Source organism: Carcharhinus amblyrhynchos, chromosome 17 (assembly GCF_965287045.1).
Source record: "Carcharhinus amblyrhynchos chromosome 17, sCarAmb.v2.hapA, whole genome shotgun sequence".
NCBI lineage: Eukaryota > Metazoa > Chordata > Chondrichthyes > Carcharhiniformes > Carcharhinidae > Carcharhinus > Carcharhinus amblyrhynchos.
This window is the reverse complement of record NC_137340.1, coordinates 36,209,200-36,236,281: the sequence shown is the minus strand read 5'-3', so window position 1 is coordinate 36,236,281 and position 27,082 is coordinate 36,209,200. Positions and strand designations below refer to the sequence as shown.

General features: G+C 45.1%; 1 protein-coding gene across 1 annotated transcript in view; it reads left to right on the top strand.

Annotated features, from left to right (window-relative positions):
• ablim1b (actin binding LIM protein 1b) overlaps positions 1-27,082 on the top strand; it is a 385,473-nt gene that overhangs the window by 61,228 nt on the left and 297,163 nt on the right. The window lies entirely within an intron of this gene.

Genomic DNA, 27,082 nt, shown 5'->3' with positions numbered 1-27,082 from the left:
TACCCACACACATCACTGTCCCCCTTATCCACCTCCCCCCCCACCCACACACATCACTGTCCCCCTTATCCACCTCCCCCCCCACCCACACACATCACTGTCCCCCTTATCCACCCGCCCCACTACCCACACACATCACTGTCCCCCTTATCCACCTCCCCCCCAACCCACACACATCACTGTCCCCCTTATCCACCTCCCCCCCCACCCACACACATCACTGTCCCCCTTATCCACCCGCCCCACTACCCACACACATCACTGTCCCCCTTATCCACTTCCCCCCCTACCCACACACATCACTGTCCCCCTTATCCACTTCCCTCCCCACTACCCACACACATCACTGTCCCCCTTATCCACCCCCCCCCCTACCCACACACATCACTGTCCCCCTTATCCACCTCCCCCCCCACCCACACACATCACTGTCCCCCTTATCCACCTCCCCACTACCCACACACATCACTGTCCCCCTTATCCACCCCCCCACTACCCACACACATCACTGTCCCCCTTATCCACCCCCCCACTACCCACACACATCACTGTCCCCCTTATCCACCCCCCCCACTACCCACACACATCACTGTCCCCCTTATCCACCCCCCCACTACCCACACACATCACTGTCCCCCTTATCCACCCCCCCCACTACCCACACACATCACTGTCCCCCTTATCCACCCCCCCACTACCCACACACATCACTGTCCCCCTTATCCACCCCCCCACTACCCACACACATCACTGTCCCCCTTATCCACCCCCCCACTACCCACACACATCACTGTCCCCCTTATCCACCTCCCCCCTACCCACACACATCACTGTCCCCCTTATCCACCCCCCCACTACCCACACACATCACTGTCCCCCTTATCCACCCCCCCACTACCCACACACATCACTGTCCCCCTTATCCACTCCCCCCACTACCCACACACATCACTGTCCCCCTTATCCACCCCCCCACTACCCACACACATCACTGTCCCCCTTATCCACCCCCCCACTACCCACACACATCACTGTCCCCCTTATCCACCCCCCCACTACCCACACACATCACTGTCCCCCTTATCCACCCCCCCACTACCCACACACATCACTGTCCCCCTTATCCACCCCCCCCACTACCCACACACATCACTGTCCCCCTTATCCACCCCCCCACTACCCACACACATCACTGTCCCCCTTATCCACCCCCCCACCCACACACATCACTGTCCCCCTTATCCACCCCCCCCACTACCCACACACATCACTGTCCCCCTTATCCACACCCCCACTACCCACACACATCACTGTCCCCCTTATCCACCTCCCCCCCCACCCACACACATCACTGTCCCCCTTATCCACCTCCCCCCCTACCCACACACATCACTGTCCCCCTTATCCACCCCCCCCCTACCCACACACATCACTGTCCCCCTTATCCACCCCCCCACTACCCACACACATCACTGTCCCCCTTATCCACCTCCCCCCCCACCCACACACATCACTGTCCCCCTTATCCACCCCCCCCACTACCCACACACATTACTGTCCCCCTTATCCACCCCCCACTACCCACACACATCACTGTCCCCCTTATCCACCCCCCCACTACCCACACACATCACTGTCCCCCTTATCCACTTCCCCCCCTACCCACACACATCACTGTCCCCCTTATCCACCCCCCCCCACTACCCACACACATCACTGTCCCTCTTATCCACCTCCCCCCCTACCCACACACATCACTGTCCCCCTTATCCACTTCCCCCCCTACCCACACACACCACTGTCCCCCTTATCCACTTCCCCCCCTACCCACACACATCACTGTCCCCCTTATCCACCCCCCCCCCACCCACACACATCACTGTCCCCCTTATCCACTTCCCCCCCTACCCACACACATCACTGTCCCCCTTATCCACCTCCCCCCCTACCCACACACATCACTGTCCCCCTTATCCACCTCCCCCCACTACCCACACACATCACTGTCCCCCTTATCCACCCCCCCCCACCCACACACATCACTGTCCCCCTTATCCACTTCCCCCCCACCCACACACATCACTGTCCCCCTTATCCACCTCCCCCCCCACCCACACACATCACTGTCCCTCTTATCCACTTCCCCCCCTACCCACACACATCACTGTCCCCCTTATCCACCTCCCCCCCACCCACACACATCACTGTCCCCCTTATCCACCTCCCCATTACCCAGACCGATCGCCACCTCTGCCCCCCCCCCCCCACCGATCACCCACAGAGTGGTACCAGACGCCCCTGACCCCCCCCATGCCCCTACAAGAGATCCATCTGCTCCCCTGCCAGAGATCCATCTGCACTGCACCCCCCCCCCCGTGCTGGAGATACATCTTACCCATCTCCCTCCTCCCCCACCCCCGACAACGATCTGGCCTCACTCGTTCCCACACCCCCTCCCCCACCCCAGAGAATGGTCTGGCCTCACTCACACAACCCCCCCCCAACTCCAAGCAGGACATCTGACCTGCCTCCTCCTCCCTCCCCACCAGACAACGATCAGCCACCCTCCCTCCCAACCACCCCCCCCCCCCCCCCCACCCTTCCCCCCCCGCCACCCCAGGCCAAAGATACATCTGATCTGCCTTCTCCTCCCTCTCCCCCACTAGACTACACTTTGGCCTCACTACCCCCCACCCACAACCAGAGAACCACCACCACCGATCTGAGTCAGAGAGCCGTTGGAAGCTCTGAACTCGCTCTTCAGCAGCTGGAGCACCCGATTTAGACTTTTATTTAGCAGGTTCATTACGGCGTGATTCCGGATCGGCAAACGCAGGAGTAAAGGGGGAAATGGATTAAGTTGTGTGGGCAGTCCATTCATTCAATTTAAATGCATGCATGCTGCCATTCCTGGGGACGTGGGTGCGGATCACGTTAATGGCTTCACAGCCGACTTTACCACGTTTTTGCGCCTGAAAACGGGTGCGACACAATGGTAAAGTTGGGCCTATGATCTTTTTTAATGGCAGAGCAGAGTCAATGGACTGAATGGCTTACTTCTGCTCCTATATCTAAGGTCTTAGTCCTTAACAATTATAGATTGAAAAATAAAGCACACACACTGTTCCAGACAATGCCGACAACTTTCTCTATGATTGCCCTGTCACATCATGAAAATTTGCAAAAATAAAAAATTACCCTAACGCTCAATAAATCTTAGTTTAACATCTGCCACTTGAATGAATATTCAGAACAAACATCAAATACCCATTAAAGACATGGATTGACTGAATGCAGTTTTTAATGGTTACAATAAGTGTAATGGCTCTGTGATTTACCCCAACAGAAATCCCCTGGGCTCAGTTTGATAAATAGGTTCATACTTAGAATTCATAGAATCCCTTCAGTGCAGAAGGAGGCCATTCAGCCCATCAAGTCTGCACCGACAACAATCCCAGCTAAGCTGTATCCCTGTACCCCCACATATTTACCCTGCTGCTCCCCCTGACACGAAGGAACAATTTAGAATGGCCAATCAACCTAACCTGCACATCTTTGGAGTTTGTGAGGAATCTGGAGCACCCGGAGGGAACCGATGCAGACACAGGGAGAATGTGCAAATTGACGGTTTCCCAAGACTGGAATTGAACCTCAATCCCTGGTGCTGTGCGGCAGCAGTGCTAACCAGTGTGCTACTGTGCCACAGTTACCATTGAAAGAAATCTTTAAAAGCCCTACTTGCTGTGTACAATCCGCTAGCATTCCTTCCCTTGAAAGGAGCCAATTCTGAATCAGAATGAAAGCGGCAGCTTATTGAGGGCAGTTGAATAAGCTGCAACATGGAAAAGTGAAATGGAAATCTGTGCCCACACTATGTCAAAGAATGACCCAGTGATTCCTTCCCAAGGGGTCGCAGAATCAGAATTAAGTCATTCATGAATGCTGCGATGGATCTTCAGAATCTAACGAAAGGAGTGTTGTCAGCAGCTCATAGAGGTTGATTAACTATACATCCGCACAGTTAGAAAATGGTGAATGATTTGGGGGAGGAAGGATCACAAAAAAGGGAAGAATTAAGAAAAAACAATTGAGTAACAATAAATACATAATTACAAATAGTGAAAGGGAGTGTTCACTGTGCTGCTTGTTCATAATTGATTAACTCGATGCTGCCTGGTGATTATTCCATTAACCATCATTGTCAACATAAGATTGACTTTCAGCAAAGTGTTATTATTAACTGAGCTCAAGTGTCATTTTCTTTCTTCCCTTTTGCCTCCTGATATTTTTTTCCTGTACGTTCCCCTCCTGAAAATGGTGGTTCATGCTGGCGTGTGATTCCACACTTGTTGGCTAGATTCCTGGGCAAGTGGCTATTTTTCTCGTGTGGGTGTTGAATGGGCGACTTAAAGCCGGGATGGACATCACAGGCAAGGGCCAGCCCCGCGATCTGAATTTCCACCCTCCTCTTATCAAGTGCCTGGGGGCTTCTCCACTGTGTTGGAGGTGCCACGTATGTTCAAATTGTTGTTGGCGCCACCACTGTTGTTGTTGTTGTTGCCCTTAACTGACGTTCCCACAATTATAAATCTGACGAGTGAAAGGTAGATCCCCAGATAATTTTCCTCCCCCCATCCCCCCACGAGATTTCTGAAAACAATTGAAAAGCTGCCCTGGCAGACACCAGCCAGTTCAGCACACATCAGGGACTTGTGGCATCTGCAGAGTTCAGTATCACACCACATAACGCATTCATCCCCTGAGCTCTTAGTTAACTTAATGAGTAAATTGTTCTGGTTCAGTGTCATAAATATATCTGTAGTTGGTCTGAAAATAAATAACAGCCGTGAAAGCTGCAAATTTCTTGGGGTGCTTGATGCTAGCACTCATTACTGTTTGCAGTACTCTTGTGTGATATTTTTGCTTTGATTTTCTAAAGAAGTGAACTATAATTATACCACAATGGCCCCGAATTCTTTCGCTATCGGGTGCTGCAGGGGTGAAATTAGAATACAGGATTATTCTATCAATTTAGAACGTCTTCTACAAAAATATTTCAAATGCTTAAGATGTTCCACATTGGTTCATGGACTCTGATTTATCGTGCAAAACTTTGAAGGACAATGTGAGTATTGTGGATTATTAAATGAAAGGCAAAAATGACAGGGGGATGGGGAGAAACTGTTTTTCACTGACGGGAAATTCAGTAACCAGAGGCCTCAGAGATCATTGTCCAAGGAAGCATGCACAGATGAGGAGCTTCTTTTAGTTTATGTGGTGAGTTGTTACGAACTGGAATATGCTGCTTAAAGGGATGATGGAAACAAATGCAATAGGGAGCTGATAACTACATCAAAAGGAAAAAATGCATGGCTATGGGGAAAGAGAAGATGAGTGGGACTAATTAGATAATTATTTAATAGGCTCAGTGAGCTTATAGTGCAGAAGGAGGCCATTCACCCCATTGAGTCTGCACTAGTTCTCTCTGACAGAGTAGCTTACCCACACCCCTTCCCCCACCCTATCCCCATAACCCACATTTACCATAACTCACATCTTGGGACACCTAAGGAGCAATTTAGCATGGCCAATCCACCTAACCTGCATATCTTAGAGAGTGGGAGAAAACCGGGGCACCGGAAGAAACCCACGCAGGCACAGGGAAAACATGCAAACTCCATACAGACAGTCCCCAAGACTGGAATTGAAGCTGCGTTCCTGGTTCTGTGAAAAGAAAGAAAGAACAAAGAACAGTACAGCACAGGAACAGGCCCTTGGCCTACCAAGTCTGTGCCAACACAGATCCCTCTGTCATCTAATATTTTCTTGCCTCTACATGGTCCATATCCCTCTGTTCCCTGCCTATTCATGTATCTATCCAGCTGCCTCTTGAACATTGTTATAGAATCTGCTTCCACCATCTCCTCTGGCAGTGCGTTCTGGGTATTCATCACCCCTATGTGAAAAACTTGCCCTTTACATCTCTCTCAAGCTTCCCCCTCTTACTTTCAACCTCTGCCCCGAGTAATTGACCCTTTGACCCTGGGAAAAAAACTCTGACTATCCACTTTATTCAAGCCTCTCATAACATTGTAAACCTCTATCAGGTCGTCCCTCATCCTCCGACGCTCCAATGAAAACAATCTAAGGTTGTTCAACCTTTCTTCAGAGTCCATATTATCCAAACCAGGCAACATCAAATCTCTTCTGCACTCTTTCCAATGCATCAATATCCTTCTGGTAGTGTGGCAAGCAGAATTGTACACAATACTCCAAACGTGGCCTAACCAAAGTCTTATACAGCTGCAACATGCTCTTCCAAGTCCTATATTCAACACCCTGACCAATGAAGGCCAGCATGCCTTCTTGACTACCTTGTCCACCTGAGTTGCCACCTTCAGGGAACTGTGGATCTACATGCCTAGATCCCTCTGTATGCTAATATTTCTAATTGCTCTACCATTTATTGTATACTTTCCTTCTGCAGTAGCCCTTCCAAATCACATCACCTCACATTTGCTCAGGTGATTTGTTCAGGTTAAATTCCATCTGCCATCTTTCAGCTCAGGTCTCCAGCTGATTGATGTTCTGCTGTATCCTCTGACAATCCTCCTCACTATCCACTACTCCCCCAATTTTTGTACCATCTTCAAATTTACTAATCAGACCATCTACATTTTCCTCCAAATCATTTATATATATCGCAAAGAGGCCCCAGCATTTATCCTTGTGGAACACCGCTTGTCTCATATCTCCAATTAGAAAAGTACCCTTCCACTGCTATTCTCTGTTTTCTACGCCCAAGCCAGTTTTGTATCCATCTTGGCAATTTGCCTTGGATCCCATATGATTTCACCTTCTGCATCAGCCTGCCATGAGGAACCTTATTGAAGGCTTTGCTAAGGTTCATGTATACAACATCCACAGCCCATCCCTGGTCAATTTTTCTTGTCACATCCTCAAAGAACTCAATCAAGTTTGTGAGACATAACCTCCGCTTCACAAAACCACGCTGCCTCTCTCTTCCAAGTCTGAGTTCATCCTATCCCAAAGAATCTTCTCCAATAATTTACCACCACTGATGTTACGCTCACAGGCCTATAGTTCCCAGATTGTCTTTTCTGCTCTTCTTAAACAGAGGAACAGTGTTAGCTACTCTCCAATTCTCTGGTACCTTGCCCGTGGCTAAAAACGATACAAAAATTTTGCCCAAGACGGATAAAAAGCCTTAGCATTCCCCTTAATCTTGCCTGCCAAGGATATTTCATGGCGCCTTTTTAGCCCTCCTAAGTTCCTGTTTAAGTTCTTTCCTCTATCTTTGTATTCCCCAAGAGTGTTATCCGTTTTCAATTTCCTGAAATTTATATATGCCTCCTTCATGTTTTTCACTAAACTCACAATCTCTCTTGTCATCCAGGCTTCCCAAATCTTGCCATCTTTATCCTTCATTTTTATAGGGACATACTTGTTCTGAATTGTTAACAACTGACTTTTAAAATGCTCCCACATATCTGATGTGGATTTATCCTCAAAAAAGCCACCCCCAGTCTACATTCCCTAGCTCTTGCCTAATACTGTCGTAGTTAGCCTTCCCCCAGTTTAGTACTTTCACTTTGGGACTACTTCAATCCTTTCTTACAAATATCTTGGAATTTATAGAATTGTGATCACTGTTCCAAAAATGGCCCCCACTGAGAAATCAATCACCTGTCTGGGTATGTTTCCTAGAACCAAATCTACGATAGCCCCTTCCCGAGTTGGATTATCTACGTATTGCCTCAAGAAGCACTCTTGGACACACTGAAAAAACTCCGCCCTGTCCAAACTCACTAAAGAAATCTCAATCTATTTTGGGAAAATTAAAATTGCCCTTCACAACAACCCTGCTGTTTTTACATCTTCCCATAATCTGCTGACATACCAGTTCCTTCACTTCACGCTGGCTGTCGGGAGGTCTGTAGTACAACCCCAATGGTGTGGCAGCCCCGCTCCTGTTCCTGAGTTCTGGCCAGAGGGCCTCACTGTGTGATCCCATGAGGATGATGCTAACCAGTGTGCCACCTTGCTGCCCTTTGAATGGCCTCCTTTAGTACAGTAAAAAGTCTGACAACACCAGGTTTTAGTCCAACCTATTTATTTGAGTATATTATCAAATAAATAGGTTGGACTAAAACCTGGTGTTGTCAGACTTTTTACTGTGTTTACACCAGTCCAACGCTGGCATACCCACATCATGACTCCTTTAGTACAGCATGATTCAATTGAATTGAAATTGCTCTTTCTCCAAATACAGCCATTTATTTTATCGATTTTTTTTTTTGGCTCCTGCAATATGGGATATATGCATCCTTTCTGAATATTATAACATTCCACATTCGTATTAGGTGTTCAAATATTTTGCTACCTTTTCCACAATCTAACATTCAAACTTTTAATGTTTCTGTCTGTCTTTCAGTTCACCTTGACACAAGTGACTGGAAGCAGAGGATCTAACTCTCGTCTCAGTTGATTGAGGCTGGCGTTTCCTTATCAACATTCCTGGGAATATGATTACAGCTACATTGCTAAACAGTGGGATTTCTTAGGTGCCTGACGTAGCAGTTTGATAACAGGACAACACACACAGTAAGGCCCACAGAATCTTTTGCATCTCTTCCTCATACTGCATTTCTACACAAAGGAAGCAAAAATTTAGTTGGAGCCATCATGCTTACTCAAAACCAATCAATTTATTGCTTTCTAATTCTGGAAGAAACAGTCTTTATTTTTTCAATGTTGTTTCCCAATAGATAATTTTAAGGCTGTTATTGTCCTCAAACCAGAAACTTTGAGTTATAGGTGCTTAGCCAACTGGGGTTACACTGAAGTTATCAAAAATCTGAACTCCTATGGAGCCAGTCTCATCCCTTGCAGCCCCATTACTCAATGCAATTCGCAAAGCTGCTCGTGTTTCAGCTCAACATAAACCAGCCAATTCTGATAATGTGAAAATAATATTGCATTTATGTTACATCTTATCACCTCAAAACATTTCAAAAGCAGAATTTACAAGCTCACACCTAAAAGAGACATTGCCATCTGATTGAAATATCTCATGAGAAACTTTACAGTGTTTACTATGTCTATGAATACATAGAAACATCCATAGAAAATAGAAACAGAAGTAGTCCATTCATTATGATCACGGCTGATCATCAAATTTAATATCCTGATTCCCCCCCCCCGCCCTTCCTCCCATTTCTCTTGATCCCTTTAGCCCCAAGAGCTACATTTAGTTCCTCTTGGAAGTGACACAGTGGCACAGTGGTTAGGATAGCTGCCTCAGTGTCAGGGACGTGTGTTCGATTCCCAGCTTGGGTCATTGTCTGTGTGGAGTTTGCACATTCTCCCCATGTCTGCATGGGTTTCCTCCGGGTGCTCCGGTTTCCCTCCACAGTCCAAAGATGTGAAAGTTATGTGGATTGCCCGTGCTAAATTGCCCCTTACTATCAGGGGGACTAGCTAAGGTAAATGCATGGAGTTCTGGGGATAGGGCCTGGTTGGGATTGTGGTCGGTGCAGAAAAAAAGGGCAGCATAGTGGCACGATGGTTAGCATTCATAGCGCCAAGGACCTGAGTTTGATTCCCGTTTTGGGCGACCGTCTATGCTGCAAATGTGCAAGTGTCTGCATGGGTTTCCTTCGGGTGCTATGGTTTCTTCCCAGAGTCCAAAAATGTGAGGATTAGTTGAATTGGCCATGCTAAATTGCTTCTAAATGTCAGTGGGATTAGTAGGAAATCACACAACATTTTGGTCTCAATGACTTTCTGTGGTAGTGAATTCCACAGATTCAGCACTCTGGGTGAAGAAATTCCTCCTCCCCTCAGCCCTAAAATAATTATCCCTTATCCCGAGCTATGACTCCTAGTTCTGGGCTCCATCACTGGGAACATTCTTTCTGAACCTACCCTGTCTAACTAATCCCGTTAGAATTTTATAAGTTTCTATGAGATTCCCTCTCACTCTTCTAAACTCCAGTGAATATAATCCTAACCAACTTAGTCTCTTCTCATACGATAGAACTGCCATCCCAGGAATCAGCTTGGTAAATCTTCGCTACTCCTCCTCTTTAGCTGAAAATTGACAAAACATGAAGATCTCAATTTTATTTCCCAGACAATAACGCAGCAAAGGTTGCCCCGTCCTGGAGGCTAGTAGAGAGGCTAAGACAATTTTAATGGCTGGTGTACATTAGCATGTTGCTTTCTGAGTTCCTGACCAAAATAGCCGGAGTGTCAGTGGGAAGTGGCTGTCCAGCTGTTAAAACCAAGCAGCATAAGATTGCAGCCAGGGACCCAGGGTAACTGCCCTGAGAGGGAAGCCTGGTTGAGGCAAGAATGGGAAAGTGTAGACAGGGGGAGCCCAAGATTTTCTTGGGATTGTTAGGAGCACTATTGCTTCTGTTGGCCATGTTTCCCAACCCTCCAGGATTGACCTAGAGCTCCCAAGAATTGAAGATCAATCACAGGGACATTAAAAAAGACTTTCAAAAAATTTCCTTTGAACATTTCTTTGTATCAGATTTAAAACTATTGAATAAAAAGACTGGCTGACAGTCAAGCTTCATCCGAATGGATAAGAGTCTCTTAGCTTGCCAATAGGAGCAGAGGGGCAGTGCAATACAAGGATGGATGTGTTGGCAAACAATGGCTGGAGTGTGGGAACAAGTCATAAGAACATAAGAACATAAGAAATAGGAGCAGGAGTAGGCCATCTGGCCCTTCGAGCCTGCCCCGCCATTCAATAAGATCATGGCTGATCTGTCGTGGCTCAGTTCCACTTTCCCGCCCTCTCCCCATAACCCTTAATCCCCTCTCTTATCAAAAACCCATCAACCCGCTTCTTAAAAATATTTAGCGAGGCAGCCTCCACCACTTCAACGGGCAGAGAATTCCAGAGATTCACCACCCTTTGAGTGAAGAAGTTCCTCCTCAACTCCGTTCTGAACTGCCCCCCCTTTATCTTGAGGCTGTGCCCCCTAGTCCTACTGTCTTTTTTGAGCGGGAAGAGTCTTTCCACCTCTATCCTATCCATCCCATTCATCATCTTATACGTCTCAATGAGATCTCCCCTCATTCTTCTAAACTCTAACGAGTACAAGCCTAGTTTATTCAGCCTCTCCTCATAGCTCAACCCCCTCAACTCCGGTATCAGCCTAGTAAACCTCCTCTGCACTCCCTCCAAGGCCAAAATATCCTTGCGCAGGTGCGGCGCCCAAAACTGCACACAGTACTCCAGCTGCGGCCTCACCAATGCCCTATACAGCTGCAGCAAGACCTCCCTACTTTTATATTCAATCCCCCTCGCTATGAAGGCCAGCATCCCATTCGCCTTCCTGACCACCTGCTGCACCTGCAGGCTGGGTTTTTGCGACTCATGCACAAGGACCCCGAGGTCCCTCTGCACCGTCGCCTGCTGCAGTCATGTGGTGAAACCTCCAGGAATACATTTAATCGCAGTTGGCAACCTCATTGTTGGCCCACAAGAAAATGGAAGAAGAATTAAGAACTTAGTGGTGAAAAGGGTGGCATGGTGGCACAGTGGTTAGCACTGCTGCCTCACAGCACCAGTGACCTGGGTTCAATTCCTGGCTTAGGCCACTGTCTGTGTGGAGTTTGCACATTCTCCCTGTGTCAGCGTGGGTTTCCTCCAGGTACTTTAAAATCTATGTGGAATCTGAATTTTTTTTAAAAAATTGAAAATGACACCTAAATGTTTTCATTCATTGTAAAAAGATTAGATACAATTTTCTTGGATAATAAGAACTACTAGTCCATGTGACCTAGTGAGAGTTGACCTGGAAGTAATACAAATAGGAAGGAAATTCAGAAAGAAGCCGTGTGACTAGTAGATACACTGGAGAGCTACAAGTAGAGAAGCTACAGGGTGAAGGCAAATCCCGCCCACTGACCCCCACCTGGGTCGTACACTCTCGGAGGCAGGCACCCCTCCCCCTGGCAGGGCATCCCCCCAGCCCGCCCCAATCACTGCCGTCCTTCCAATCCCAATACAGAGTGGCAGCGGGACCCCCCCCATCCCACTGTCCCTAGGCCCTATCCCCAATAGGCCCCAGCCCCTGGCACTGCCTAATGCCTGATGAGCAGTGTCAAGGTGTCCCCTGGGAGGTCCCAATTGCCCACCCCCTTCATTCCAGCAAGATCTTCCGCTAGCTCCCTGAACATGTGGAGCTAGTCTGAAGCCTGCCGAAATGAAGTACTTCTGGCGGGATGGGAAATTCGATTGGGATCTTTCAGGTCCTGATAAAGAACTTATCTACATTTTTAAAATAGATTAAAAAAAGATTTAAATTGCTACCTGCCTTCCTGCTGGTTTCGAGCGTGATCTGGTGGGTGACTTCTCGCTGGCTCTGGGAGATGCGCATGCATTCCCTGTGCATGCACAAATTCCTGTTCAAGGCTGCAGATGTGCTTCTCCCAGCTGTACAAGCTTGCAACCCTGTGATGTTTGTTAACTGGCTTAAGGCTATGAGGAATATTGTTTAACATGAAACACATGAAGACAGATTAACAGATATTAATTGTATCTTGTCATGTTTAAGTAGTTCAAGTGATAAAAGTTAAGCTAATTCATTTGTTATATTTAAATTGAATTGTTAAAATAAAGATTGTTTTGATAAAAACTTCCTAGTGCATCATTAGAATCGCACCTGGAGTGAAACACATTATCGTCACACCAACGCCAAAATAATAAATAGTTGGGGTCTAGCCTAACTTCACAATATACCTTGAAATTTCAGACCTAGTCCCTTACGGCACAAGTGTGTAAGGTTTTATACTGAGGGTCCAGCAGTGGAGGTTGGCTGTATGGGGGCACTGGTGTGTCCTGAATCTTTTTAGCAAAAACCACTGTCACCGTGATAGTTCAAAGCCTGCCATTCGACAGACTGGGTTTGTCATAAGGAACTTGTTAGCAACTTTTCCATTCCTTGTTCCAAGTGATGTCTGCTGGTGGATCTTGCAGTGGAAGGGTGCTCCATATGGGGTACCTCGATGGGCAGTAAGTGGGTTGAACAGGTCATCACGGAGTGGTAAGTGATTTGCAACATAGGTAGTTTCAGTGAGTTTATAAGATTTTGTGTGTGTGTGTGTGTGTGTGTGTGTGTGTGTCTGTGTCTGTGTGTTTGTCAGGGGAGGGGATGGGTGATGGCTGCAAGGACAGGAAGCCAGGGAGAGGAACATTGATTGGAGAATTCCAGTTACGTGAGCATTGTTGTATTCGGTTAAGTGTCCACAAGATGTCCATGTGATATGAAAGAGTGCAAAGGAGATTTACTAAAATGATGCCAGGAGTGAGAAATTTTAGAAACAAGGAAAAATTAGAGAAATTGGGTTCATTTTCCATGGAGCAGAGAAGATTAAGAGATGACCTTATTGAGGCATTCAAACTTCTGAACAGTTTTGACAGGGTAGAGAAAGATATTCTGTTTCCACTAGTCGGCATGTCAATGCTAAGGGTAACAATTTCAAGATGGGCAGCAAGAGAGGTAGGAGGGAGATGAGGAGAAACTTCCTCGGAACACTGGGGGTTCGAGGGAGATTACAGAGTTGGAGAGGGGAAAGACAATTGTGAAAAAAACAGTATTTTATAAAATTAGTGCTAGTGGTTGCTTGGAATACTGCACTGCGAAATGTGTAGGATTTTTCAAGGGTCCAATATGTGACAGAAGCTTCCTAGTCAAATGCCTGCTCCAGAACATTGGTTTAAGAATAGATATTTTGTACAAGAATTGTTTAAAACATAGAACTCCACATAAAAGCACTTGTCTAAATGGAACACATAGCACAGAAGGAAATCATTCAGCTCATTGTGCCAGCAATCCAATTAGTCCCACTCCCTTATTCTTTCCCCTTAACTCTGCAAGTTTTGAACGTTACCATTGAACTTGCTTCCACCACCCTTTCTAGCAGTGGACTTCAGATCATAGCAACAAGCTGTGTAAAAATAAATACGCCCCATTTCCCCAAAGATGCTTCAGTAAGTACATGATGTTCTTTGGAAAAAAATTACAGCTGCTATTATGTGCTAATATTTTGGATCAATGTACAATGCTGAGATTACATGGCATGAACACTTGCATTCCTGGTATACACATAGAGATCTAATACGAGTATCAGCAACTCTGTTATTGAGCCATGGAAATGACCTTGTGGAAGATTAGCAGTTTGCCAACATGTTTTGAGGAGACATTGGCTGGGATTCTCCCAAAACAAAACTAAGTGCCCAATGGGCAGGAAAGGGGAGTGTTTTTTGCCTGCTTTTTGGCACACTTATCTGAATGAATCTCCCACACGGCGCACACAGAGTACCTCAAACTGATTCATGCCAGTAAGTTGGGGTAGATACTTGGTGAGTTGCCAAGGAGAGTGTAAAGACAAAGGGTGGTGGTTGAAGGGCACTAAGTTGGAAGAGGGGCTATAAAGCACCATGGTAATGAATGTGGGGCTCATGGGATGGTAGCGGTTGGCGTAAGGAATATAAAGAGCCATGGAAAGTGAGTCAAGGAGCTTAGGTTGGCATGGTAAGTCAGAGGGGCCATGGGGGATGAGTAAAAGGTATGAGGAGCAATGGGGATGGGTGGGGGTATGAGTTGCCGTAGTTGAGGCAGAGGAAATGGGTGAGGGTTGAGGGGGTATGAGGGCTGAGGGCTAGGGGACCGAACTACTTTTCTTACAACTGGGACAAAGTCTCAGAGAACCAAGCTGAGACTTTAAAACCACCTGCCTCGGCATTTGCCAGATCCTCTGGCTGCCTTCGGACTGTTTTCAAGGGCAGAGTGCCCGATTCCTGCAGCACACACCTGCCACCCCACATCCCTGCAACTGAACAAACGGAAGTGCAGTGAACCAGGGCTGTTTCTCCCGAGGAGGGTGTGCCAGGCTGACTCTGCATAACCACCTCAGGAGAGAAATCTGGTGGGACTTGAGTATCGAAGTGGAGATGAAAGCGTGCCTGATAAAATCAGTAGCCACAGAGATGTTGTGGTAAACAGAGGATTAAAGGCTTGACTGTTGGGATTTTACAGGTGACATTGTAAATGAATTGTGAGAGCATTTTTGCCGGGGTGAATGCTGTATGAAATAAGATTGGGATGGGGAAGGGTGATGCTGGTGGAAGTGGTCAGACCTGGCCCTAACTTCGATTGACACAGATGGAGTTGTTGAACAATTTGGTATCCTGCAAACTACTGTATTTTGTTTGGTTAAGTCCTATCATTTTAACACTGATGGCAAGATGACTATCTGTTTTAAGCTGCCCTGAGTTTTTGTTTCTTTGTCCTGAGGATTATTTTCAGGTCAGTAATCAGTATTAAATGATTACATTTCATTGCCATGACAATCATTTTTTCAGTTATATGCCTCTATTAGCTGTAATTCTTAACAACTCAAGCTTCACAATGTTTTCAGCCTTATGTTTATTATTTTGAATCAGAGTTCATTTCTGAAATGTATCTCATTGCTCCGACAGGTTTCAGTGGTTACTCAAGAAAACTGCATTGGTTGATGTAGATAGTTATAGCGGCAAGTTTGTGGATGATCTGTTCTCTTGGAACCAAGAGTTTGGCTTCAGTTGATCGGTTCTTGTTGAAGAAATGGACAACCAGAAGAGGAATATTTCAGGCCCTTGTGCTCTTTTGTGCAGGACTTTTGAATTGGTGCCAAGCACCCAAGTTGGGGTCCGACACCTTGCAGAAATGTGTGGATTGTGTTCTTCATGTGCCAACTCCACTTTGTCCATGCATTGAGAGTCCTAGCCTAAGGCTTCTCCAAAAGGAGTGGCCAACAGGAACAAAATTCCTCCCAGGAAGACTGTTCCTCCTCCAAGCAAGGTGGCTGTCCCTTCAGGGCCCAGACAAAAAAAAATTCTGGCCTACTGTTGGTTAGTTCTTATTCCTCATTTGACACTTGTCCTCCTTGCCAAAGCAGTCATGCTTGCCAAATTCAGATGCAATTTGTTGCTCTTGTGCCCTTGATTTGTCTTTCCCGCTCTATCCTGAGCCACTTCCTCTGTTTCCCAATTTTACTCTTCTATTTTAGCTCTCCATGAAAACATGCCATGCACTCATGCAGCCTATCTTTAATTGGATGCAATGTATCAGAAGCAGCTTCAATGAGTAAAGTGGTCAACTTTCAGTGCTCCTTGGGGAAGAACACTGCATGGTTTTGATCAACCCATGCTTTTGATTGACTCTGAATCATCAGCTCAGTGTACTTTCCATCAGCTCTTCCAGGTTTCACTGAGCTATTTGATTGAGATATTTGAAAAGCTCAGTGATCACAACCTTTCTTTGCAAGGTCAGAACTACAAAATTTTCCTCATGCTCATGGAGTACAATGTTAGCAAGTGTGAGGTTATCCACTTTGGCAGAAATAATAGTAGGAGGGATTACTATTTAAAGGGCGAAAAGCTGCAGCATGCTACGGTGCAGAGGGACCTCAGGGTTCTTGTGCATGAATTGCAAAAACCCAGTCTGCAGGTGCAGCAGGTGATCAAGAAGGCAAATGGGATGTTGGCCTTTATAGCGAGGGGGATAGAATATAAAAGCAGGGAGGTCTTGCTGCAACTGTATAGGGCACTGGTGAGGCCGCAGCTGGAGTACTGTGTGCAGTTTTGGTCGCCACACTTGCGCAAGCATATTTTGGCCTTGGAGGGAGTGCAGAGGAGGTTCACTAGGTTGATACCGGAGATGAGCGGGTTGGACTATGAAGAGAGACTAAATAGACTGGGTCTGTACTCGTTGGAGTTTAGAAGGATGAGGGGGGATCTTATAGAGACGTATAAGGTAATGAAAGGGATGGATAGGGTAGAGTTAGAGAGATTCTTCCCGCTTAGAAAGGACAGCAGGACTAGAAGGCACTGCCTCAAGGTAAGGGGGGGGCAGTTTAGATCGGAGTTGAGGAGGAACTTCTTCACTCAAAAGGTGGTGAATCTCTGGAATTCTCTGCCCGTTGAAGTGGTGGAGGCTACCTCACTAAATATATTTAAGTCACGGGTAGATAGGTTTTTGACAGAGAAGGGAATTAAGTGTTATGGGGAGAGAGCGGGAAAGTGGAACTGATCCACTTCAGAGCAGCCATGATCTTATTGAATGGCGGGGCAGGCTCAAAGGGCTGGATGACCTACTCCTGCTCCTATTTCTTATGTTCTTATGTTTCTTATGTTCTTATAAGCAGGCTTGGCCCATTTATTCAAATAAAAGTGAGCCATCAAGTGTTCCTTTATCATGAGGTTTATTCAGTTGCACTGTATTGTACGGTGTTTGTTTCCAGTCTTAAACAATGCATTGTCAAACTGTTCTCATTCTATGCAAAAATAAAATTGGTGTCGAGGGGGAGCACATGGGTCTTCAACAATAGCATCAAATAGGCTCATAGGGGGTGGCACGGTGGCACAGTGGTTAGCAGTGCTGCCTCACAGCGCCAGGGACCCGGATTCAATTCGAGCCTTGGGTTACTGTCTGTGTGGAGTTTACACAACCATCCCATGTCTGCGTGAGTTTCCTCTGGGTGCTCCGGTTTCCTCCCGCAGTCCAAAGTGTGCAGGATAGGTGTATTGGCCATGTTAAATTACCACTTTGTGTCCCAAGGTGTATAGATTAGGTGGACTAGTCACAATAATTGTGTGGGGTTATGGGGATAGGGCAGATGGGTGAGCTTGGGTAAGATACTCTTTCGGAGAGTCAATGCAGAGTCAATGGGTTGAATGGCCTCCTTCTGCACTATAGGGATTCTATGAATTCTATATAGATTTCCTACAAGGCAGAATGTTGTTTGTACCAAAAGAATTCATGGCTTGAGTCTCCTAATGTAGTGAAGATTGAAGTATATTTATCAGCATAGTCTCTCATTTCCTCCCCTTTTCGACTGGAATAAACCTCCACAGGTTTGCCAATAGCTGAAGGAAGGAACAGCATTCTCATTTCAGGTCGGTGGCCTATCTTCAGGTTAACCGTTTCTCTCTCCACAAATGCTGTCAGACTTGCTGAGTGTTTCAGTACTTTCTGCCCTTACCTCAGATTTCCAGCTGCTGCAGGATTCTACTTTTCTATAAATAAACACCACTGATTCTTACCTGTCCCTCCATCCAGCAATTAACAGGTGGGCTTCCATACACATACCGAACAATTTGTCGAATGCATTCTTTTTAAAATGGAAGCATTGTAGAACAAAATACTGTGAATCAACGCAGCCATTGACTGCAGTGCTATTGTTACACCATCACAACATGTGGAAAGAGGATGGTCACGTAACTTAATTCAGAGGTTAAACTTGACTTTTGCTTGTTCTTATAGTTGACACAGTTTACTTAACCAAAAAAACCCTCCTTGTCGCCCTGCCTTGGGATCTAATATCGATGGTCCATATCCAATTAGTAAATTAATTTCAAGGTGAGAACGGATGACAGAAAGTTAGGCCGTGGTGATTTTTGTACCTTCACACCATGACAAATGATTAACAGTCTCTCAGGCTGCAACATGGATACTCCTTCTGTGCTCATAATGCAGCAGCTAATAGGCTGGCTGGTCCTCAGTATCCGCCACAACCTATACAAAGTGTGGAGGGACAAGGGTGCCCACACACATCACACATGAGTATCACAGGACTTGAAGCTCTGCTCTCCATTCACTGTTCACCTGACAAACGCTACCACTAAAACTAAAAGGTTACTCAGTCTAGGTTCTGTACCAATATGATATTGGTAACCTGTATATCAGTAAGCCTGTTTGTTGGCATTGGTATGATAATGATTCCATAGAATCCCTACAGCCCATAAGGAGGTCATTCAGCCCATCGAGTCTGCATCGACTCTCTGATTGTAATCTTGCCCATCACATTTACCATGGCTAATCATCCGACACATTTACCATAGCTAATTCGCCTCGTTTACATATCTTTGAACATTAAGGAACAATTTAGCATGGCCGAACCTGTGTATCGTTTGAGCATGGGAGGAAACTGGAGCATCTGGAAGAAACTCAGGTAGACATGTGGAGAGTGTGCAAACTTCACATGGACGTCCATCAAAGGCTGGAATTGAACACAGAACTCCAGCACTGTGAGGCAGCGGTGCTAACCACTGTGCCACCGTGCTACCCTCATAGTGAAGATTGTAAACTGCCTAGCTGAAAAGATTCCTCTGCTATTTTCAAATGTGTCACAGCATAAAACACACATAACTCACATACATAATACATGCTATTATTGACAGTTAGCTTTATCAATCATTTACGCCAGCTTTTATTACCAGGGCCTGGCTCCATGGAATGCAGATATTTAATAGTATGATCAATGTCTGCTTTGAAGAGATTGCTTCACGGTATGTTCAAAAACTGCAGGGATTTTGTTTGAAGATTTGACAGAGAAATTGTGAAGAGTAATACTTTTGGGCACCAAGCCAGCTGTGGAGGTTCAAAGTGGTTAAGGCCATCTACCAGCTTTTAGCAGATTTATTATTCATCTTGCAGAACAAGTAAATCTATTAAACAATCCTTGGTTTTTCCATATTGTGGGCCCACTCGCCCTTGATATTTCAAGCACCAATTAGATTAAGAAAAATATGCATATTCATTTAACTGATGCTAATTCTGAATTTCAATTGATGTTGGTGTAAGCTATTCCGTACTCCTGTGAAATACATTGTATATTTGTATGAGTAGTGTTGGGTGGAAACTGACAAGTCACAAACTGATTCCACCTTCCAGAAGTTTGTGAATTACCACATTCTATCCTTGTATGGACAGAAAGACATAAGACCATAAGATGTAGGAGCAGAATTGGGGCACTCAGCCCATTGAGGCTTCTCCGCCATTCAATTATAGCTGATATTTTTCTCATCCCCATTCTCCTGGCCTTTTCCCCATACTCCCTGATTGATCAAGAACCTATCTATCTCTGTCTTAAAGACACTCAATGACCAAATGAGTGTTTAGAGCGAGAGTAGAAATCAAAAGGGTTGCTAAATACAGTTAGAGAGAAAAAGGGAGCCAGTTATGGTCACTGGAAATGAAGATATTAGCACTCCCCCTGCCTCTCCTCACACACAGCCTTGCCCTGGCAACAAAGAGAAATTGAGGGGAAAAAAACAGAAGAGGGAGAGGGAAAATAGGATTAGGTAGGAGGTCAGGTGTTTCTCACACGTTGGTACAGACTCGATGGGCTGAAGGGCCTCATCTGCCCTGTATGATTCTATGATTCAATTATATTCTGTACCCATTAGTTGGCATGTCATTGACTGGGTTTGGGGGGGTGGGGTGGTGTAGCTGGTCACAGTTTCAAGATGGTCAGCAAGAGAGCTGCTTGGAACAAGAAGAGAAGAAACTTCTTCACTCAGCGGGTTGTTGGGATTTGGAATGCGCTGCCGGGGAGAGTAATGGAGGTGGATTCCATAGAAGGTTTCGAAGGAGAGCTGGGTACATATTTAAAAGTGATGAATTTGGAGGGCTTCGGAGAAAGGGCTGGAAAATGGGATTAGCTGGGTAACTGTTTCAGGAGCCAGTGCAGGCATGATGGGCCAAATAGCCTCTTCATGTACTATAAAAGTCTATCACAGAATCATAGAACGTTACAGTGCAGACAGAGGCCATTTGGCCCATCGAGTCTGTATGATTCAGTGAAAATCAGTTGAATGGATAACATAAGAACATAAGAACATAAGAAATAGGAGCAGGAGTAGGCCATCTAGCCCTTCGAGCCTGCCCCACCATTCAATAAGATCATGGCTGATCTGTCGTGGCTCAGTTCCACAAGAAGCAAGATGATGCCAGTGGCCCCACTAAGGCCATGATGAAAGCAAATAAGTGAACTTTATCCCTACACTGCCAACAATCCAAATTCAGATCTCAGTAACCACATTTGGATTGAAATCCAGAAATAGCTTCAGAAGATTGCGAGTGAGCCTCAGTGGTAACAAGTAGTTGGTTCAGTGAATGAGGACATGGATTTTTATAAAATAAGAAATGTATCTTGTCTCAGTTTTGAATAATCATGCGACTCATCTCAAATAAACTGATGTGCTCATATAAAACTGCAATAATTGGTCAACAATAACTGCAGCGAGGCCATGAAATAAGCAGAAGACTAAAGGGACAAATTTTAACCTGACCTGATGGTAAGTGGACATTTATTTACCCAGGTTACTTACCATTTGAGATGATTAGGTGGCGAGGGTACCCAGCCAAACCCTGCCTGTGGGTCCTGATTAGGATCAGATTGCTGTTGTAAGTGGCTGGCCTGAATGGTATACCAGTGTGTTTTCCGCCAGGCCAACCTAGTGGGAAAGAAAATTGGGACCAGGACTGACGCAAACTGTCCTTACGGGGCTCGGAAGTACACTCATTGCTGAAACTTAGCTTGGCCCGGAGATAAAATTGGGCCAGTAGATTTTCTTCTCAAACCTGTGAACAGAAAAGCTAGGTGGTAACTCCAACAGTTTGGTGTTTTGATATTTATTTTTGCTGTTATGGCTTTAGTAAAGTTCTTTGTCATATTGCTGCATTTTATGTTGAATCTCCAGAAATCAGAAAGGAAATCCGCGATAGAGGACATTGTGGCTCAGAGATTGTCAGCAGTGTATCATTCCCAATGACTTAACAGGAACCCTGTACACCATTTACTTTTTGCTGTTTGCCACACAATTATAATTAAAATTCTAAGTGCAAGCAGAGTGATGCAAAATATATTCAAGTTAGCACACGGGTAGGTTTCATTGTGAAACCTGCTTTGAGCTGACAATGATACGTTGACAAGCAACCCACTAAAAAGCTTCCTAATCAAACAGGGAGACTCTGCGTCACTGCCACAAGCCATTGTTCATTTATTCAAAGGATGTGGGCTTTGCTGGCTAGGCCAGCATTTATGGTCCACCCTGCCAACCATACCATCATTATCATAAGACTTGAGCAAACAGGTGGTATGGGTGCTTTTCAAACTTTAATTATACTCATAAATGTTTCACATTAAATTCATTTGTTCATGTGTTCATTATCATTATTAATTGCGGCTGGCTTAGTCTAAAGAGCTAAATGCACTGGCATGTTTCATGGTTGGCATACATTACATGGTTACGTGGTGTGAGAACCACCATGAGGTCCATGGGAACTGATTAATCTCCCTGTGCAGCTCATTGAGTGCATGTTCCCCTGGTGACAGGCAGTGAGTGGCCTGCCCAACTGGAACTCATTACCGGAGCCTTTTATAAAGCAGGCCCAGAACTAAGCCTGCTGAATATTGGTCCCAGGCAGGGACTAGTGTTTGTACACCACAGTGGTGATTTTACTTTGCATTCTGCAAATAAACCATGTTCCTTTCCAGTCAGGCTTCCTGAGTCATTGCACATGGAAGTGAGGGAAGTTTCCTTTATTGTGGAAGAAACAATATCATCTTTTTTCATTCACTCTTTACTGAGCGCTCATGTTAGTGAGCAATGTTGCACTTACCACTCTGTGGGATGTGGCTGAACTTGCAGGATCAGCTGGCCCTACCTTACGTGCATTGAATAGGACATTGACTGAGAGCAATCTCAGTGGGGGTATTTGAAATGTTGTAGGTGAACTCCAAACCCTGTAAGAACTCTGCCACCTAATGTAATGCCTGACGTGCTGCAAACATGTCACTGACTTTATTGTTGCATTTCAATCCACTTTAGGGGAATTGATGTTTCTCATCCCACCTAATTAAACCACCCTGCATAACATATTCCTGCCTTTATAGGCTCCATAAGATCCACTCCTGTGTGTGAAAGATATATTGAAATGCTGATATTTTTTCTTGTTCCATCTGAGATGGGCACAACTTTGATGGAAGGAAGATCCCCATCAAGCCACAAACTATCCCGATGTGGAAATATATCATCGGTCCTTTACTATTGCCTGGTCAAAATCCTGGAACTCCTTCCCTAACAGCACTGTAGGTGTACCTACACCCCATGGACTGCAGCGGTTCAAGAAGGCAGCTCACCATCACCTTCTCAAGGACAATTAGGGATGGGCAATATATGCCAGCCTAGCCAGTGATGCCCATATCCCATGAACAAATAAATAAATCAATAAAAGATTTGGGTAGCACTAGCACAACACATTAGGTCCCTCTTTTTCTTGACCGAAATTACTGTCTCCCGCCCTTCACCCACACCCAGGACACTAGGCCCTTTGCAATTCACTCCTCCTATGCCCCTGACCCCACCCTCTGTCTTCCCCTCCATTCCAATCCTCTATGCTCCTGACCTCATTGCAAAGCCTCCCTCACCACTGACTCACCTCACTGGTCCTCAGCCTGCCCAAGCATGAGCCCATTCCCATGGCCCATTGGCCATGCTAAATTCTCCCTCAGTGTACCCGAACAGGCACTAGAGTGTAGCAACTAGGGGATTTTCACAGTCACTTCATTGCAGTGTAAGCCAAACAATTTCTTGATTTCTTGGTTCAAAGATTTTATCAAGTTGACTTTTTTTTGAAAGAAATATTTTTGCAGACAAGTCGAAACAGCAGACATCAACCCTTTCAGGTTGCACGTGGTTGATTCATTTACTGCAACCCAGTACGTTTCTAACATTAGCCTCACTGAATTAATCCCAGCTCCAAAAGCAAAAATTCCAAGCACAGCAGATTACGAAAAGAAAATCAGGCTCTTCCTTGGGAAAACTAATTATTAACCTTTTCTTCCTGTAGGTCTTTCATTATCCTGTGTTGTTTCAAGGTTAGCAAAATGTAAGCCTGGAAAAAAATCAATTTTGTGACATAAATCATTCAGGAGATAATAAATGGCGATGGAGCAGGAAATTAAATGTAGATGAGTGCTGTCTTTTATGATTTTATGATCAATTACTAATTAGTACTATGCTGTTCAAATATATTAATATTTTCAGCAAATGGAAGGTGAAATACATAGAGCAATGAAAATGTACTTTATTCAGCTAGTGAAAAGACCATGAAAATGTTATTCTTAAAATGCTCAGTGCCAATTATTCCTCCATTCTTCTGTCTAAAAGTACAAATTAAACGTAAAACAAAGCTGCTGTGTTAAGTAAATTATTCTATAGGAGACGGATGAGCATGGAACATATTGTATATACTTTGAAATTGAGGTTGGACTTGTTCCATGGATGCTGTTATTTCTCAGAGGATATCCTGCAGAAAGATGGAAGCTTGGCCTTTGCTCTGCTGGCCATAACATTGCACGATTGAGTTCCTCTTGCAGTTACAGAATCCACGGCTGTCACACCACAAATTGGCAACCAATTAGTCACATGTGGGCCAATTTTCCGACTGAGGCACAAGCAGGCAGGCATTTGTGGGGTTTAAGTTGCTGTGCATCGAATTTTTTGCAGAAAAAACATGGGTCATAAACAGGCTATGTTGATAGCCAATATCAGCTTCTTAATGGTAACCCCACACCAAACTTCATGTTGTTTCGGTGAGCTCTGTCCATGAAGGTCATTTTCTGCCTCCCCCAACACCTCAGCTGTTCCCTTCAGACAATATAAAATGGCAGATTAATAAGCAAGAGTCCTGATCTGGTGGGCCTTGATTCCTAGAGCTATCTTTTTGATTTAAGGTTTTACATTGAAATCTGCTTGTTTTGGAACATAGGAACACAAGATTTCGGAGCAGGAGTAGACTATCTGGCCCTTTGAATCTGCTCTACCATTTGATAAGGTCATGGCTAATATTGTTATGGTCTAATTGCCACATAACTTTTGACTTCCCTGTCGATCAAAAACCTATCCAATTCAGTCTTGAGTAAATTCAATAACCCAGCCTCCACTTGTTTCGAGAGAAAAGAATTCCTTGCAAAGAAAAATGTTCTCCTCAACACTGTCTTAAAAGGGAGACCTCTTATTCTTGAATCTAGTTCTAGTCTCCCCCTCAAGAGGATATATCCTCCTGGTATCCGTGCTTTCAAGTCCTCTCAGTACCTGATATAATAAGATCACTGGGTTGCACAGTAATTAGCATTGCTGCCTCACAATGCTAGGGATCCAGGTTCAATTTTGGCCTCCAGTCATTGTCAGTGTGGAGTTTATATGCTTTTCCCATGTCCGTGTAGGTTTCCTCTGGGTGCTCCAGTTTCTTCCCACAGTCCAAAGATGTGTAGGTTAGGTGGATTGAACGTGGTAAATTTCCTTGTCGTGTTAGGGGGATTAGCAGGGTAAATATGTGGGGTTATGAAGATAGGTCCTGGGTGGAATTATTGTCAGTGCATGCTTGATGGGCCAAATGACCTCCTTCTGCATTATTGGGATTCTATGATTCACACTGACATCTCAATTCTAAACTCCAATGTCTAGCCTGTTTAATCTTTCTTCATAAGGCAAACTCTTTTTATCCTAGGAATGAGTTCAGTGAACCTTTTCTGAACTGCTCCAACGCATTTATATCCTTTTTCAAATAAGAAGACCAAAACTCTACACAGTATTCCAGATGTTTTCTCACCAATGCCCTGTACAGCTTCAGTAAAACCTTCATACTTTTATATTCCAGTTTCCTTGACTATAAAAGGGATTGTTGGAGTTGGTTATTGTCTGCCACTTATGTGGCACAAATATTATTTGCCACTTATCAACCCAGATCTGAATGTGGTCCAGATTTTGCTGCATATAGACACCAGACTGCTTCAGTATCTGAGGCATTGTGAATGATACTGAATATTGTGCAACCACCAGCGAACATCCCCTCTTATGAACAAACAAATGTATGAATTGTAGGGGAGGTGATGGTCTAGTGGTATTATCACTAGACTATTAATCCAGAAACTCAGCTAACGTTCTGGGAACCATGATTCAAATCCTGCCACAGCAGTTGGTGGAATTTAAATTCAACAAAAAATATCAAGAATTAAGAGGGACATAAAACTCTACCCATTATATGATGGTATAGAAATGGTTTAATTAATTGTGTTCAAGTCATTAGGGAGCAAAATGAAAGAGAGTTCGGAGTGATAGTTTTAACATATTGGCTGAGGCTGGAGGGGGTGGTCAGGTAGGGAGGGCCTGTTTGTGCGGTAATTTTTCTATGTTCTATGTTCTATGGTCATGGCAAATGGGCCCTGAAAATCTCACCCTTTTGTTTTTTAGTGGCCTCCAGCAGTCTTTGTAAGGAAGATTAATTCAGCATCACAAAATCAATGGACAGCATGGTGGCACAGTGGTTAGCACTGCTGCCTCAGTGCCAGGGACCCGGGTTCGATTCCCGGCTTGGGTCACTGTGCGTTTTCCCCATGTTTGCATGGGTTTCCTCCGGGTGCTCTGGCTTCCTCCCACAGTCCAAAGGTGTGCGGGTTAGGTGGATTTGCCATTAGTGTTGGGGAGATTAGCAGGTTAAGTACATGGAGTTACAGGGATGGAGCCTGGGTGGGATCATTGGCCAGGTTCGACGGGCCAAATGGCCTCCTGCACTGTCGGGATTTTATGATTCTACCTGGAACCATTGGGTGATGTAAATTTGATGCAAAATGTATCAACTCACTGACCAATTTTGATCAGAGTTGTACAACAATGCCTTGTTTGCGTTTGCAAGATCCTCAGATCCTGGTCTCCAGCTTGGCAATTGATGCACTTTCAGAGGGTGATTGGGTGGACCAGGTACCAGTTAACAGAGAACAAAAGATTTGCAATTTATATAGTGCTTTTCACAACCACCAGGTGTCTCAAAGTACTTTATAGCCAGTGAAGGACTATTTTGAAGGGTAAGGGCTGTTGTAATGTCAGAAGCACAGCAATAAAATTGCTCTCGGCAAATTCCCACACATAATGATAATATCCAGATCATCTTTCTATCGTGATGCTGATTGAGGGATAAATATTGACCAGGTCACCGAGAATCATTTCCCAACTCTCCAAAATATTGCCATAGGACACACCAATCAAAGCAGCCAGAGTTCATTGTCTTATCTGCAAGGCAACGCCGCTAAAGTTTAAAGTTTGTTTATTATTGTCACAAGTAGGCTGAATCAACAGTGCAATGATGTTACTGTGAAAATCCTCTAATTGCTACACTCTGGCATCTGTTCGAGTACACTGAGGGAAAAT